The sequence below is a fragment of the Chlorocebus sabaeus genome, chromosome 21 (genome assembly GCF_047675955.1).
Source record: "Chlorocebus sabaeus isolate Y175 chromosome 21, mChlSab1.0.hap1, whole genome shotgun sequence".
In the NCBI taxonomy this organism is placed as follows: Eukaryota; Metazoa; Chordata; class Mammalia; order Primates; family Cercopithecidae; genus Chlorocebus; species Chlorocebus sabaeus.
The window spans coordinates 18781322-18799038 of NC_132924.1; positions in this window are offsets into that span (position 1 = coordinate 18781322).

Here is a 17717-nt window from a genome sequence, read left to right on the forward strand (position 1 = left end):
TCTTTTTAATTCTGCACTATTCTTTCTCCATCATCTTCTGGAATCCTTTACTTCATTCTAATGAATCTTCCTCTATCCTATCCTCTTAAAAGAACCCTCTCTCCCTGTCCATGTCTGGGCAACATCTCTTTCTCCTAGTCCTGCATTTTGCTTTCTCTTCTTCCACATGCTTAACCCCTCCACCTTTGGTTATCTAACCCTATGTCTGTGCTGCAGATCCCCTGGCCACTTTTCCTCATTCACTGAGAACATCGGCACCTGAACAACAGTCTGCCAGTCAAGTCCTATTATACCACCAGAACAGCCCAGTGCTTATGTCTTGAGGCCTAGAAACACCCTAGGCTCGTAACATTTGTCCTCTGAACTCTTTGTTTTCTTCACCACTGTAAGAATTAAAGAAAGAGGAAAGAAACATGAAAGGTGGCTTGCCAGTCAAGACACATTTATTTTAGAGAAAATAAACCTGAGAGGAGGCTACTGGCCAAGTTACGTCAGAGGCACACTCTCTTATAGACTAAGAGTTTTTAATGATTCAGGTTGGGAGAGCTTATCAGAGGCTTGGACTGCTTCTGTGTTTTTTTGTTTTTTGCTTTTTTGTTGTGCTTTTCCCCAACCTCCCTCTGTGCCCATGCTGTCTTATCTGTGTTTTACTGTCTGCTCTTTCTGGCTGCTTGTAGTTAGAAGAGAAGTGATTTCCTTGAAATGCATGAGGCTGGAAAGGGAGCTGGAATTTAAAGTGGTGGTGTTTGTCCGAGATGACGGTGCTCCTGCTCGATCAACCACCACTTCTCATTACCGACTCTTTTGTGACCACACTTAACATCAGTAATGGCAAACATGTGGCACTACTGCCAAAATGCCTGCATCCTGAGATCCTTGCAAATTGGTTGTGCCATTTTATTTATTTTTTATAGATAGGGTCTTGCTATGTTGCCAAAGTTGGAGTGCAGTGGCTATGCACAAGTATAATAATAGCACCTTGCAGCCTCAAATTCCTGCCTTAAAGCAGTCCTCCCATCTCAGCCTCCTGCATAGGTGGGACTACAAGTGCATGCTACCATGCCCAATGGTCACGTCATATTTTCCCCAACCTGGATAGGGCATTAGAACCGTCCCCACACAGTGCAAACTGCGTGAATATTATCCATGTTTCTACATTAGGTCATTACCCAGAACTTCACAATGCCTACAATCTTAAATTCCCATAAACTATTCTCTGTCATTACCACCTGCTCTTCAAATTCATGGAGAACTCTATCACTCCATTTACCTCTTTCAGAGCTACTTGGCATCCTGGTAGCCTTACCTTTCTTCTGCGACTATCCCAACATCCTAAACTCAGGATCAAACCAACAATTCCTTTTCTCTGTTCCTTTCTGGTTTTGCCTGGCACAGCTGGGAGAGATTTATACAATCATACTAAAACAAAAGCATGATCGCCAACATCAAATGGCCCTTCAGTACCATTCGGAAATCTTTCTATCTGCCATATTTTCTGCCTGCCCCACACATTTTAAAACATCCTTTTGGGAAATTTGAAAATGTACATTCCCCTCTTTTCTGGCCTCCTGTACAACTAAACCACAGGCTTATGATCTATGTATTCCCAGGTAACTCACCCTTGCGAGATCTTGACTTGGAAGTCAGCAATGTAAAGAAACAGGCATCAGTTTGTGAGGCATCAGTTTGACTGGTGAGGGCAGCAGCAGAAGCCTCCAGCTGCTGGAATAGGCAGTGGCTACAATGTGGACAGAAGTCCTTTCCACCAAGGGCCAAGATAGACACATAGAGGAAGTGAGAGAACATGTCCCATATTGTATTACAGTAAGTTATTTGACTTCCTGCAATTTATTTTTACAACTTCTGTCCCTATGTACTTGGCTTATAGTAGGTGCTTAATGTATTTTTAGCATCAAAGACTTGCCCAAGATCACTCAATGGGTAGAGGAACCAGATGTCAAGCTCATGTTTTCTGACTTTAAAGCCACTAATCTTTCCCAGATGTAATTAGCAGAGCTATTTCCTCTGTCTGACTCCACTGGGCCTGGGATAAATAGTGATGGTTGCTTGCAATAAATTACTCAGTCTCTGGCTTTCCTGCTTTTGGCTCAGCAGCAGACATAGTGGGACCATTTGCAGAGGTCACAGGGAATTCTATATTTGCTAAAAGAGATGATTCACTGCGCCCTCTAAGAGGAGCAGCTGAACTTATGTTCCTCTAAGAGACTCGACCTTGAGGAAATTGTGAGCAGGCACTGCGGGAAGCCTGGCTGTTGAAAAATGATGAGGGGCTTGGAGGACTTCCAAATGCCAGAGAACGTTGCAAGGGAAATGTTCAGGGTTAAAGTAAAACAGTTATCTCCCATTCCTAAAACAGAGAATAACAACAGCTTGAAATGAATGCAACTCTTTAGTCATTTCAAAAGTCTTTTTATAGCACTGTTCCTCAAGACTTTCCACAAATGTACTATGAAACTGTTGGCAGAGACAATGCTCTGTGTTGACCTATTCCTTTCTTTTTTATTCTAGTACAGCAAAACTGCATTTCCCAAGCTCCTCTTCTCTCAATGGGTCACATGACTTGTTCTAGCCAGTAGAATGAGGATGGAAGTAAAGTGACCAGTTTCAGCTGGCCCCTAAAGTCTCCTGTGAGATACTCCAATCTTACTCTCCTCTCTCTGCATGGCTGGAAGTGAATACTCTGATATCTAAAACCACATGATGAAGGAGCCAGGATGCCAGGATGCTTGAACCCAGGAGGCAGAGGTTGCAGTGAGCTGAGATCACTCCACTGCACTCCAGCCTGGGCAACATAAATAAATAAATGTTTGAATAAATAAGCAAATGAAAATAAGAGATAAATCTCACATGTAGAAGAATCCAAATAGTTGATGTAGGTAATTTCCCTTCAAGGACATGGAGTCTACTTCTTTACCCCTTGAGTGAGTGTGTGCTTAGTGACTTGCTTTCAAAGAGCAAAGTGTGAAAAGATGGTGCAGGGGGAAGTAAGTTTACTGTAGAGAAGTCTGGAAAAAACTACCTTGGCCAAGTGATTGAGGCTAATATTATTATTAATAACTCATACTGAAAAATGTGTACTCTTATAGTAAGAGTACTATGTGAGGGAAGGGCATTTCACCTCTAAGGTTTCCCTCCCAAAGACATGTAATGCTGGTGTAATAATAAGAAAAGAGATTAAACAAACCCAGCTTGAGGGATATCTCTTCCTCAAAGATCATCAGAAACCAGGAAAGCCTGAGAAACCATTTTAGCTAAGAGGAGCCTGTATTAGAATTCTCCAGAGAAACTCGGGATTACAAAGGCTGGCAAGGCCGAAGTCTGCAGAACCCATAGCCCAGTTCAAGTCTGAAGGCTAGGAGGTTGCCTGGAAAATCAGGAAGAGACAACGTCCAGTTTGAAGGCTGTCAGGCAGGAGAAATTATCTTACTTGGCAGAGGGTTAGTCTTTTAGTCCATTCAGGTCTTTAATTGATTGAATGATGCTTACCTATATTATGTAGACCATCTGCTTTACTCAGTTTTCCAATTTAAATGTTTATCTCATTCAAAAACACCCTCATAGAAACATTCAGAATAATGTTAAACCAAATATCTGGGCACTCCATGGCCCAGTCAAGCTGACACGAAGTTAACCATTACAGAGCCTAAGGAGACATAATAAGTAAACGTAATGTGATATCCTAAATCAGATCTTGGAACAGAAAAAGGACATTGAAACCAGGTATGGTAGCACATGCCTGTAGTCCCAGCTACTCAGGAGGCTGAGGTAGGATAACTACCCAAGGCCAGGAGTTCAGAGTTATAGTGTGTTATGATCGTGCCTATTAATAGCCACTACACTCTAGCCTGGGAAACATAGAGACCTCATCTCTCAGAAACAACAGCAACAGAATGCTACACAAAACTAAAGAAATCCAAACAAAGTATAAATTTTTATCAATAATAATGTACCAATATTGGTTCAAAGGTAAAAAATGCACTGTACTAATGTAAGTTGTTAATAGTAGAAGAAACTGGATGAGGGGTCTGTGGGAACTCTCTGTACTCTCTTTTCAACTTCTCTGCAATCTGAAACCATTATAAAATTTTAAAAGTGTACTTGTTTTAAAAAGTGACATAGTTTTGTATACAGGAAACACCACATCAGTTGATGAGTGGCGTCAAGAATGGCTTATGGAAGAGGTGGCTTTTGAAATACTCATTTTAAATGCAGGTGGGTATCATATTATAAAAGCCTTTGGCTGGGTGTGGTGGCTCACTCCTGTAATCCCAGTACTTTGGGAGGCTGAGGCAGGTGGATCACCTGAGGTCAGGAGTTCAAGACCAGCCTGGCCAACATGGCGAAACCCTATCTCTATTAAAAATACCAAAATTAGCCGGGTGTGGTGGTATGTGCCTGTAATCCCAGCTACTTGGGAGACTGAGGCAGGAGAATTGCTTGATCCCGGGAGGCAAAGGGTGCAGTGAGCTGAGGTTGAACCACTGCACTCCAGCCTGGGCAACAGAGTGAGACTCTGTCTCAAAATAAATAAATAAATACTTTCTATGCCAGATTGTTGAGTATTTATGACTGATGGTCTTAGTCAGAACTCTAGATATTAAACATTAGATCAGTAAATGAGTGAGGAAAGGGAACCTAAATTGAGAAATGATTTCTGGGTAAAGGCAGATCCAGTGTGGAGTCAACTATGGGAATGGAAAGAAGGCAGTGGCATTGGACACTATATTTTCATACTGCTATGAAGAAATACCTGAGACTGGGTAATTTATGAAGAAAAAGAGGTTTGATGGACTCACAGTTCCACATGGCTGGGGAGGCCTCACAATGATGGCAGAAGGTGAAGGAGGAGCAAAGGCATGTCTTACCTGGTGGCAAGCCAGAAAACATGTGCAAGGGAACCACCTTTTATAAAACCATCAGATTTCTTGAGCCTTATTCGCTATCATGAGAGCAGCATGGGAAAGACCTGCCTCCATGATTCAATTACCTCCTGCCTGTCCCTCCCACAACACATGGGGATTATGGGAGCTACAATTCAAGGTGAGATTTGGGTGGGGACAGAGCCAAACCATATCAGACACCAAGGAGTGGCTTGACAGGATTTAGGAACTTATTGGACAGGACATGTTAGAGAAGAATTCAGAGGATTTTAAATGATTTTATGGGACTTTAACTTGCATAACTTGAAAGATGGTGAGAATCTAAAGGAAGATGTGAATGTTAATTTTACAAATTGAGTCATTCTTGTCATACCCAAGCAAATCAGAGTCGAGGGACCAGGGAAAAAAGCACTCACGGCACATGACACGGCTCCAGTAATTAAATTTTCCACAAGCCCAGCGGCTGAAACCACGTGCTGTGTCTCTGACTGGTGTTACCACCACCATCTCTCACCAATCAGAGCTGGCTAGCTCCCTAAAGCTTCTCTAGTGCCTACGAGCTTTCTTTGAAAAACAATGCCTGACATTTCTGTTTCTAATGAAACTCCCAACCTTCTCTTTGTTCTTTGAACATACCTAAGATCACATTGTCTGTGTGTTTGCCCTGAATCTCAATTCTTGCTTCTCAAATAAAATGTTTTAACTGTTGAGATTCATTTCTATATTTTATTTGACTTCAACGAGGGTAAAACAGGAGCAAGGGCAGATTTAGGAAAGAATGAAATGTTGGATTTGCACTATTCTCAACTCTCCAGACAAGAATGTCTGGAAGGACTTGGGAAACACATACAGGTTACTTGGGAGGACATGTCTGTTTAGAGATACAGGTCCCTGGGTCCTCATCAGAGTTGGGAAGTAGCTGCAGCCCTGAATGTAGAAAAGACCTCCCAAAGGAGGACAAGGAAGAGCATTAAGGCCAGCGTGCCAGAGGACACCAACGTTTTGGGGGAAGTACAGGGAAACAGAGTGTTTAAAGAGGTCAGAGTAGAACCAGAAAACAGTGTGCAAAGTAAAAGAAAAAAAGAAAAAACAACAAAACCCTGTAAGATGCACTGTAGATAGATGATTCTAAACCAAAAATTCAGGAAAGGAGAAGGTACAACCTATTCAGAAGTCTTTTAATATTGAGAAAAAGACCATTGTAGGTATGGTTAACAAATTGAAGACAAAGACAAAAATGGTTCAGGGTGTGTGTGTTGGGGGGTGGTTGTTGATATAATGGAGGGAATATTACAATAATAACCTAGAACTATAAATTCCAAATAAAATGAGCAAAGGTTGAATCACAGAACTAAAGACATATTTATATTTAAAGAATACTTTGTGATAAAACAATAAAAGTTATTGTTTCAAAGGTATCACAATACTGTTTTATCCTGATATACATTTGTTATTACTGGATACATTCGAAAGCAAATGGTTTCAAACTAATGATTTAAAGCATGATTTCTAACATCTATGTTACTTCAAAAAAGAAAATAAATGAAACATAGCCTATGTAAGATGAACACATAGTATACAACAACAAAAAAAGTAAATAACAAAGAAGAATAAAAAGCAGGACACCTTAAAGGTATCAGAAATATAGAAAAATATACCAATTTCACTATGAGTGTAAGCGATTTAAATCAAAAGTATTAAAATGCAAAAATATTAGATTAGGCTAAAAATACAAGAAAAATTTAGAAATAGACAAAGATACATTCACAAAAATGCAAAATGAAGGCTGGGGGTGGTGGCTCACACCTGTAATCCCAACACTTTGAGAGGCCAAGGCAGGAGGATCACCTGAGGTTGGGAGTTTGAGATCAGCCTGACCAACAGGGGGAACCCTGTCTCTACTAAAAATACAAAATTAGCCTGGCATGGTGATGCATGCCTGTAATCCCAGCTACGTGGGAGGTTGACGCAGGAGAATCGCTTGAACCAGGGAGGCAGAGGTTGCTGTGAGCCGAGATCACGCCATTGAACTCCAGCCTGGAAAACAACAGTGAAACTCCGTCTCAAAAAAAAAAAAAATGCAAAATGATTTATGCCTAACGCCCATCATTTGGACACTGGTTGGATAAACATTCACACAGTGGAGTGCCACCCTCTCTTCTGCCTTTAACAGGAATAACGATGATCTCTATGCCCTGTTATGGAGATGTTCCCAGAGCAGATCCCTGCAGTTGCCATTTAGATTATTCTGTCCCTCCAGGCAATGGCAAGAGTTTGCTTCTCTGCTATAGGATAGAGAAATAACGAAGTGTTTTCCCTACTCTCTACTCTGTCACTCAACGCAACACTTCTGCCACCAATTGTACACGGGATTTCCTCACACGAAGCAATTCTTTCCCCACATGAAGCAATTTTATGTCCTCTCTGTCTCCTCCAGGCACCTCCATGTATTCAGCTGTGTGGAAGCTCCCCAAACCCAGTCGTTCTGGGTTTTTATGGAAGCTTCACTACATAGGCATGATTGATTACATTAATGCCCATAGGTGTCAACTCCACCTCCAGCCCTTCTCCCCTCCCAGGAGGCTACAGGATGGGACTGAAAGTCCCAACTCTCTAGTCAGGCCTAGGTCTCTCCTATGACCAGTCCCTGTACCGAAGCTATTTAGGGGCTGCTAGACACTAGTCATCATTAGCATATAAAAGGCATTCTTATCACTCCAGGAGCTAACTCTTATCACTTTTAGGAGCTGTATGCCAGGAAATGGGGACAAAAACCAAATATATAATTCACAATATCACATCCACCCACTTGAACTTTGTCTTGCCAATAAAATATAAGTGATGTGCACCACTTCTCTGTGAAGTTGCTAAACGGAAGCATGATTCACCTTTCTCTCTTTTCCCTTTGCCAAGGCTACACAATGTTCTAGATGGTGGCTGCTCCTTTAGCATGGATCCAAGTCAGGATGACAGGGACACAAAACAGAGCTCCTGGCTGACTGGCAAAGGGCATGTAACATGAGCCAGACATAGATCTTTGTTGTATAAAGTCGCTGAGACCTTGTGTTAGTTTGTTGCCATAGCTTAATAGAGTATCTTGACAGATACATAAACAGACACTCAGAAATAGAAAGAGTTTGGGATATAGAAAATGATTCCCCCAAATATGGCACTTGGGCATATTGCGTGCTCTTGAAAATTGAGACCCAGTGCAGTGGCTCACACCTATAGTCCTGGCACTTTGGGAGGCCGAGGTGGGAGGACTGCTGGAGCCCAGGAGTTTGAGACCAGCCTGGGCGACATAGTGAGACTCCCATCTCAATAAAAAGGAAAAAGAAACAAAATTGAAAGGATTCAGAAATAAGCCTCAGAATCAAGGTCCCTCTAACCTTGTCTTTTCTCCTCCTTCCTCTACCCAGCAAAGAGAGGGACTGTCTCTGAAATTTCCTTGTCTAACCAAGAAAGCTTCTTGCCAAAAGAAATGCAATTGCCTGTTCCCTCCCTGTTACCTCATTATCTACAGCAGAAAAGAAGATTGAAGAATGTAACCACACCTGGATAAACTTTTCCACAAGATAATACCTGCCTCTCCACCTCACATTCTAAAGATAATCGTCATTTACGAGCTCATTTCTGTATCCTTGGTCCATTCATTTTCCCTAATAATCATTTACCACCCCTTAAAAGAACTGGATACATTCCCTATATCCTTCCTCCCTTATGAAAAAGGTATAGAAGCTTCTGTATCCCATTAGGAGATTGGGGTAATCACTGTTTGATTCCCTCACCCACATGTTAATAAATTTTTATGCTTTTTCTCCTATTAATCTGCCTTTTGTCAGTTGATTTTCAGTGAACTTTTAGAGGATGCAGCGGAAGTTTCCCTTGGCCCCTACAGTTTTGCACTGTGAGCAGGATAACAAAACTGCTCTGTTCTTCTGGAAGCCACAGTCAAGGGAGCCCAGGACTCAAAAAACCAGTAGGATAAGAAATTCTTAACAGCCAGTCTCCAAGCATCTCTTTGTGCAATCTGGTCCAGTAGACAGTAAAAGTCACTGTCCCTTTTCCTCTCCAAAGTCTTTTTTTTTTGAGACAGAGCCTTACTCTGTTGCCAAAAGTGCAGTGGTGCGATCTCGGCTCACTGCAACCTCTGCCTCCCAGGTTTAAGCAATTCATGTGCCTCAGCCTCCCAAGTAGCTGAGATTACAGCCATGCACCACCACTAGTGGTGGTGGTGCTAATTCTTGTGGTTTTAGTAGAGATGGGATTTTGCCATGTTGGCCAGGCTGGTCTCAAACACCTGACCTCAGGCGATGCACCCGCCTGAGCTTCCCAAAGAGCTGGTATTATAGGAGTGAGCCACCGTACCTAGCTGAAAGTCTTGATTAATGGAGGAAAAGGATTTGTGAGCCTAGTCTTAGGTGTAGCAACTCTGGTATACTTTTTGGTATGAAAATTCATCTTGTCTTTTTCCTCCCAGAAATAGTCTTTTCTTTTGTCTTTGTCTTTCTGTGTTGTTCTGTCATAAAGAGGTATTGTGTTAATATGAAATAATAAGAAGGGTCAGAATCTAGTTTTAAAGAGTTTAGTCAAGAGAAAAGCTGGGAATGGCCATTCTGGGACACACAGATTTCAGAGAAATAGGATCAGTGCTCTGAAGTTAAAAGTCAAGTTTTTGCTTATATAGGAAGAAGACAAAGAAATTTAACAGGATTTTATTTCCTATATGCTGGTTTAAGAGTTATAACAAATTAATTAGTTACAGTTTGTTTTCTTTTCTGTATGGCTTGTTTTATTCATAGCTGATTTTCATTTCCTTTCCAGTGTAAAAGAGTGTGTTTAACATTCCATCTTAAGACAGTGTGATAGTCATGAAGTCTTTGTGTGAGAAAGGTGAGAGGGAGGTTAATTTATAATGAAGATCAACAGAGAAGAAGGAAGGGGTCTTCCTTGGTGCCCTTCTGTCATTCCTGTCATTTTATGAACACAAAACAATGCAGGTGAGGAAGGAGGCTTAACCTATAACTAGAGAAACAAACGTTACAGCTGTCTGTTATGTGACGCGGACCCATAATCACATCCCTTTAAGGTTCAAAATAATTTTAGAGTTCCAACACCTTCAATTTGGATTATTTATTTTTACATTTTTCTTCTTTTTGGAGGAAAGTTCTTCAAGAACTTTTTGAAGAAACCATCATAGATGAATTTAATGGTTGGACTCCTTTTATGTTGAGAAATTTTGATCCCACGTCACTAGGAAGGCTCATTCCTAGGATGTCATGTCCCATAGCAAAGGATGATTAAACCAGCTGTAACCTGATGTAGTATAGGCTGAATTTAAGTCAACATAAAGAAAGTGATTTTGTGTGTCAGGCTAAATAGCTATGTCTTCAATTTATGCAATTATTTGGGTGACCATTATTTTAGTCTTTTCAGTCACATGTTGACTCCATTTTAAAGAAATGCTGTAACAACAGTGTAGACAAAACCAGAACAAAACACAATATACAATTACAATTCCTAGAATAAGTAACAGCTTTTGCTGTTAAGTTATCCAAGATCCAACCCATCTACTTAGCTAGTCACTTAGAGAAGATTTGGGATCTGAAAAGTTGGTTATTGGGGTTTCCATATCAGCCACTAATTTACTGATGTTATTAGACTCATCTAGGACAGAGACCCAACATTCAGTTTTTATATGGTAACTTGGGCTGCAGTGGGTGTGTCTAAAGCTTGTGCAATACAGCCTTTCTTGTAACAGCAACTTCACTGTGTAATAACAAAGTACTGATGTGTCTATCGTTTAGAGCCTTTTGTGTATAATTGATGAGGGCCTCTACATGCTAAATGACAGTCTCAAATATCCAGTTGTGGGATGAAGATGGAAGCTAAATGAATATACCAAAGGAACACAGAACAAGCCCAGCAGGATTGTAAATGAGAAAAATTTGCAGGTTTTGATAGGGTATGGACTATTTGACCTTGTGCCCAAGCATAACCCAAGGAACATTGTCCTATCCATCCTGGGGGTAGCCATGTCCATATACTAGTGCCACATGGCCAAAACTTTCCATTTGAAGCTAACCAAGAAATACTCAGTTGTTGTGTCTATTCAGTGGCAGGCCAGTGAGTATTTTGTAATATAATGGTGTGGAAATACTGTTCTTTGGGTATCCATCCCATATTTCTGGTGCAATTAGGCCAGGTATCTTAAATGTAATTTCTCTGTTCCCAACATAGACAAAGTAGCTGAGTTGACGGGAGGGAATAAGCCAGATAAACCCATCTTAAATTTGTGTTATTTGGTACTGAAGTTGAGTTTTCTTATAACTGAGTATCCTATTTTTAAGGTTTTTTTTCCTTTTTCTTCTTCAATCCTTTTCTATTAACTTTTTAGTAATAAAATAATATCCTTTACTCTCCTTCTTTCCACCAGGCACTCCCTTGCATTCCTAGCTTATCTAATTATGTTTGCTTAGAAGTTCCAGAGATTGAATCTTGAGACAATCCAGGTGCCTATGGAATTATCCCCCACCAGGAGATTACTTCAGGGCTGCAGCTAATTTACAACCTGGTCGAACCTGAGATGGCACCAGCTCATTCACAATTTGGGGCAATAACTCAAGTCATCAGAACAAGTCACCTTGCCACCCCCTACTCGCGCATTTCCTCCATACCAAACTTTCCCTTCTTAAGCTCTAGCATTTTGCCTGAGAATTTTAAAGTGGTTTCATTAAAGCAGGAGCCTGAATTACTTCCCACTGTCAACAATGGAACATAAAGTCACTTCACTTTCTTTCTATCGCGCTTTGTCCTTGTTACTTGATTCTGCAAGTGACAAGCGGCCAAATATGCATTCAGTTACAATTTTTGGAGTCCTGTACAGGGAAGCTGTGCGTGCTGGGTGATCCTAGTCTGTCAGTCTGGCTTCATGCTGCCAAACGGGCCAGGGGGCTGCCTGTGAGCACCAGCTGCTTATAGCTCGCTGACACTATGGCCGAAACCCTGGGGAATTTCCCCCAAAACCGACAGGACACTTTTGTCCTGGGGAGCCTCCCTGCTCTTTCCACCATGGCACTGGCTGGCTTCTGCACTTCGCTGGTACAAAGAAAGTGACCTCTGAGTAAGTTGACAAACTTTGGAAACTGAATGAGGCAGCTGGTGTGCACCCAGCTTAGCTCTGTCTTTTTGGGTGGTATTGCTTGGGCTCTGGTCTGCTTAGACTTAGCTGCTCACAACACAGTTTGGGCATGTACACTATTTGTGTTTGTGATGCCACTGGAGCTTTGCTCTGTTTGGACTCAGCTACTCCTGGAGCCATTTGTGATCGGGACGGAGGAGGTTTCCAGACACTTTACCCAGCCCCTTGAGCGGGGACTTGTTTGGGAGAGCACCATTAGAAACTGTGACTGTGTGAGTGTGTACCATTTACATTTGGGACATTATCTTTCTTTATTTCTTTTCTTTTCTGCCTACTTCAAATCTGCTATTATTAAGTTACTAGTACTGAGATTTTGTTTTTCTTATACAGTTCAGCCACTTCTAACTAAAATGTAAATGGTGAAAATTCATTCAAAATTGAAGGAAAAAAAATTCAAATGCCAGAAATATTGGCTGCTTTTCCTAGCTAAAATCTGATAATAAAAGATTTGAAAGGATTTTATTTTGAGAGCTTTATAGTTGAAAGTCGACTGACTTAAAACTGATATTTAGGACATATATTGTTTTAAAGACCCTGCTCTCTCTCTTTAAACACTTGTTAGTCAGCAGAATTCTGTCCGATTCTCCATATACTCCTGCCTGTTGTTCCTTCCTCTTTTATCTAATCTTTTTTACTTTGTGGGGTAGGGGGACCAGAAATTACTTGGCATTATGAGAAAAGTTTGACTTTGATATGTAATAGCTAGATTTAAAAATATACTTTGTAAAATGACTGATGGCAGTTATAATAAATAATTCTTCTTACAGGGCCATACAACTTTCATTGGGCATTTAAATAAGCAGAGTTTGCTCTTGGACAACTGGAAGGTATGGAATGGGGGATGGGCTGATTATAGAATGGGCTGATTGGCTTTGTGTTGCCCACCAGCTTCACAGAAATGTCCTTTTGATGGGATACAACATGAAAGCATTGCACTGTCTATCCTGTAACATTTCCCTCTTTGGGGGACCCAGGATTTGGTGGAAAAATGAGATCCTTGATTTGGGGAGGTCTGTTGTGCCTGCTTGTTAGCCCTACAAAATGCATGTTTCCTGGCCCTGTTCCTTAAAAGTTGGCCGGGCGCGGTGGCTCAAGCCTGTAATCCCAGCACTTTGGGAGGCCGAGACGGGCGGATCACGAGGTCAGGAGATCGAGACCATCCTGGTTAACATGGTGAAACCCCGTCTCTACTAAAAAATACAAAAAACTAGCCCGGCGAGCTGGCGGGCGCCTGTAGTCCCAGCTACTCGGGAGGCGGAGGCAGGAGAATGGCGTGAACCCGGGAGGCGGAGCTTGCAGTGAGCTGAGATCCGGCCACTGCACTCCAGCCTGGGCGGCAGAGCGAGACTCCGTCTCAAAAAACAAAAAAAAAAAAAAAAAAAAAAAGTTTCCACCTTAAAGCCAATAATCCAATTAAGAAACTTAGATCTTTTAGAAAATGTCCATTTGTAAGAGTGTCTGCCTTCGTCGGCTGTCTTGACTGAACTTTTACCCACACCATTTTTCCTCACTCTAAATCAAATATGAGTTCTCTATTTTATTTCACCTAATAAATATTTCTATAAAAATGTAAATTTGAAGTGGTCTGGCTGACAATTGTTTGGGACAGGGAACAGGTAATCAAGAGACTGATCATCTAAAATGAGAAGAAGAAACTTAAAACTGGCAAATGAAAAATCATATCACCTGCCTCTGTCTGTCTGTCTGTCTGTGTATTTATATGTATTGTGTGTGTGATGTTTCACTACCAAAATATAGAAAAGAGCTCTAATTAATTGGCTCAAAAAAAATAAGCAGCTAAACAAAATATTTTATTAAAAAAATAGAAAAGCTTTAAAATGTCGTGTGACTTTAGTAATCTTTGGGAAATAAAGAGAGTGGTAAAGATTATTGGTAAAATAAAATAAAGTTGTCTTCAGAATTTAGACACTTACTCTGAATTAGGCAAGCCAGATACTGTCTTTGCTAGATGTTTTAAGATCACAAACTGCTTCTATGACATTTTAAAAATTGTTGGACTCACCAGTTTTGGAGCCATTAAATTCTAAGTAAAGCCAGGGGACACATGAACTTAGTTATGCTCCCTGGCTATGCTGGAAAAAGTCAACATTATCTGAAGTTCTATCCTGTCTCCTAGATTCTACACCTAGTATATAATTAAAATTGCTTACTTCCTATATCTTTCACTAAGAATAAAAGTTGCTAGGAGTTTACATTATACATATGTAATTGGGACTGCTAGAAAAACAGTTTTACATGTAAGTTGTCTAAAGAAAGTAGAATATGTCTTGGTAAAAAGTTATAAAAAGGTATGGAAACATGGTTTTTTATTAAAGATAAAGTAATTTTGCCTATTTTAGATGTTTAAAGATTGTTTTAAATTTTTAAAAAAAGAATAAAACCAATTTTAAGCAAGTTATAAAAAGTTTATAGAAGATTAATTTTTTTTTTTTTTTTTTTTTTTTTTTTTGAGATGGAGTCTCACTCTGTCACCCAGGCTGGAGTGCAGTGGTACAATCTTGGCTCACTGCAACCTCTGCCTACCAGGTTCAAGTGATTTTCCTGCCTTAGCCTCCTTGGTAGCTGGGATCACAGGCACACGCCATCACACCCGGCTAATTTTTGTATTTTTAGTAGAGATGAGTTTTCACCATGTTGGCCAGGCTGGTCTTGTACTGCTGACCTCAAATGATCCACACAACTTAGCCTCCCAAAGTGTTAAGAACACAGGTGTGAGCCACAGTGCCCAGCCTGATTAATCTTATAAAATAAATTCTGTGTGTGAACAAGTTGGCTAAAATTAAAGGATATTATTTTGTATATCCATAAATTGAGCATTAAAATAAAAGGACACTGATGCAGGGCCAGAATCTGTGCCCATGTGTCAAAATTACAGAGGTTTCTTAGAGCATTGATCTGCTCTTTAACAAAAAATTACAAAGAGTAATAAAGGGTTTATAAAAATCTTACCTTATGGTCAAATTAATAGACTGGCTTTCAAGATTTTATAAAAAATTAAGTTTAGGCCAGGGATGGTGGCTCAAGTCTATAATCCCGGCACTTTGGGAGGCCAAGGAGGGTGGATCCCATGAGGCCAGGAGTTCAAGACCAGCCTGGCAAACATGGTGAAACACTGTCTCTACTAAAAATACAAAAATTAACCAGGTGTGGTGGCATGCACCTGTGATCCCAGCTACTGGGGAGGCTGAGACATGAGAATCACTTGAACCTGGGAGGTGGATGTTGCAGTGAGCTGAGATCATGCCACTGCACTCCAGCCTGGGTGACAGAGTGAGACTATGTCTCAAAAACCAAAAGGAAAGAAAAAATATAACCTCAATGTTAGTAATGCAACAATACAAAGATGAAATTTGTTTTTCTTTTTTAAACAAGATAATGAAAGGGTTTTCTTTGCCTTTTGAGTAAGCTACAGAAAAAAAAGAAAAGAAAAAAGAAAAAAGAAGACAGAAAGGGAGAAGAGAGAGATTTAGTTGGCCTGGTGATTTCTTTATTTTGTCTTTATATTAGGCTTTTCTTGCTATAAAGAAATATCTGAGACTGGATAATTTATAAAGAAAAGAGGTTTAATTGGCTCGTGGTTCTGCAAGCTTTATAAAAAGTATGGTGCTAGCATCTGCTGGGCTTCTAGGGAGGCCTCAGAAAGGTGACAATCATGGCAGAAGGCAAAGGGGGAGGAGGCATCTCACAGATCAAGGGCAAGAGAGAGTGTGGGTGCCACACACTTTTCAACAGCCAGATCTCATGAGAACTCACTCACTGTTGTGAGAAAAGCATCAAGGGGATGGCACTAAACTATTCATGAGAAATCCACCTCCATAATCTAATCACCCCCCACCAGGCCCCACCTCCAATGCTGGGAATTACAATTCAACATGAGATTTGGGTGGGGACAAATATACAAACTATGTAAGTTTGTTGTTTAGAAAACTGAGTATCCCCTCTATCAGTGAGTAAAGGTTTTTGTCTTTTGATATTTTGAGTTGTCATTTTAGCTAAATGAATAACCTGTGATTCCATTTTGTGTTATCAGATCTTTTAAGCCATTGATATATGACAAACCTTCCAAAATTGAAATTCCAAGTTCTAAATTAAGCCTTTTTAGATCTCATTAACCTTTTTAGATATTACATCTCCTGAAGTCTAAAAGAGACATATTGGGCTTATTTGGAAATTAAAATCATGCAGGAAGCATCGTGAAATATAAAATAATGTTTAACTTTATTGGATTCGTTATACATTCATATAAATGTATTACTAATATCTGTCTCAAAACTGTATAAGGTTCCTATAATTCTGATATGTCTCAGTATATGCTGTCAGTAATAATGATTGCTATGTTAAATTATTATGTGCCACAGAGATGATGAAATTTCCTTGTCAATTGTGTCTTCAACCATGGCTGCTCTGAAATTGTTTCATCCATAATTGTTGTTTTATTTTGATTCTTTTCAAAATATGGATTTATAATCAGCTGTAGGACTCTGATCCCATAGGTAGGTGCTCTTGAATGCAGGTTTCTGATAACTTTTGAGATTATGACATTAGAATAAAGTAAAAAACTTCCAAGACTCCCATGAAGAGCTAATGTGTTCATGAATATCAAGCAGAACAAGAGTTAGTTACACAGACTGAACTAATGGAAGGCCAAAATAATCTTTTTATGACTTTTATTTAAAGTATTGGTAATTCTTTTGTTTTTCAGAGTCCAGAAAATCTTTCTTTTTCTTTTGAGTGATTTACAGAGTATATTCTTGTGAAAAAAATTTGAAACATTTCTGTCCTTTACCTGATTTCTCCAGAATTTGAAAACTATTTGTAAGTATACTTAATTTATGGCAGTATAATTATTTGTATAAGTTTAATAAAAATCTGTCTTTTTTTTTTTTTTTTAAACAGGACACCATTGGAGGCATTGGAGGCACTGGTCATTTTACCAAGGCATTGACATGAATGGCATGGTTTCAGTTATAAACAGACTGCTTTAAGGAATCAAAGTTGACTTATAGAGCTGATAAAAGAACCCTAAGTAAAACTGGCCTCACCTCTTGTCTATATAGTTCCTATATAGCTTTCCTGACCTGTGGTAAGTAAAAAATGTCACTTTCTGATAGGCCTAGGAGCTCCAAGTTTTTATGGGATCTTGAAAGGAGAAGAATTTACCCAATTCATACAGATATTTGCAGGCAGATAAATCCATGGCTGAACTCGAGGCTTTAAAAAGTCTAATCTGAGATTTCTTACGAAAAAATAGCATTCCAGCAAAGTCAACTTTCTAAAAAGGGCCTATATGGCAAATAATTATTCTTGCTGCACTTTATACAAATAATGAGGCTAATCAGGCCAAATATAATAATACTAAAACTTGTTTTACAAATAAATTTGTTCTATGATTTGTCTGTAGTAAAAATGGGGACTGAAAAAAGAAAATTTGTGTTTCAAAAAAAAAAAAAAACTATAGTACACCTATTGTTAGAGTCTAGTCTTGTCCACTGTTTTTGATTTTTTATTTTTCTCTGCAATTTGGATTGTATCTTGATTTTTTCCAGGCAACAATTCCCCAAACTAATGCTTTTAAATTTATTTTCCCTTTTTTT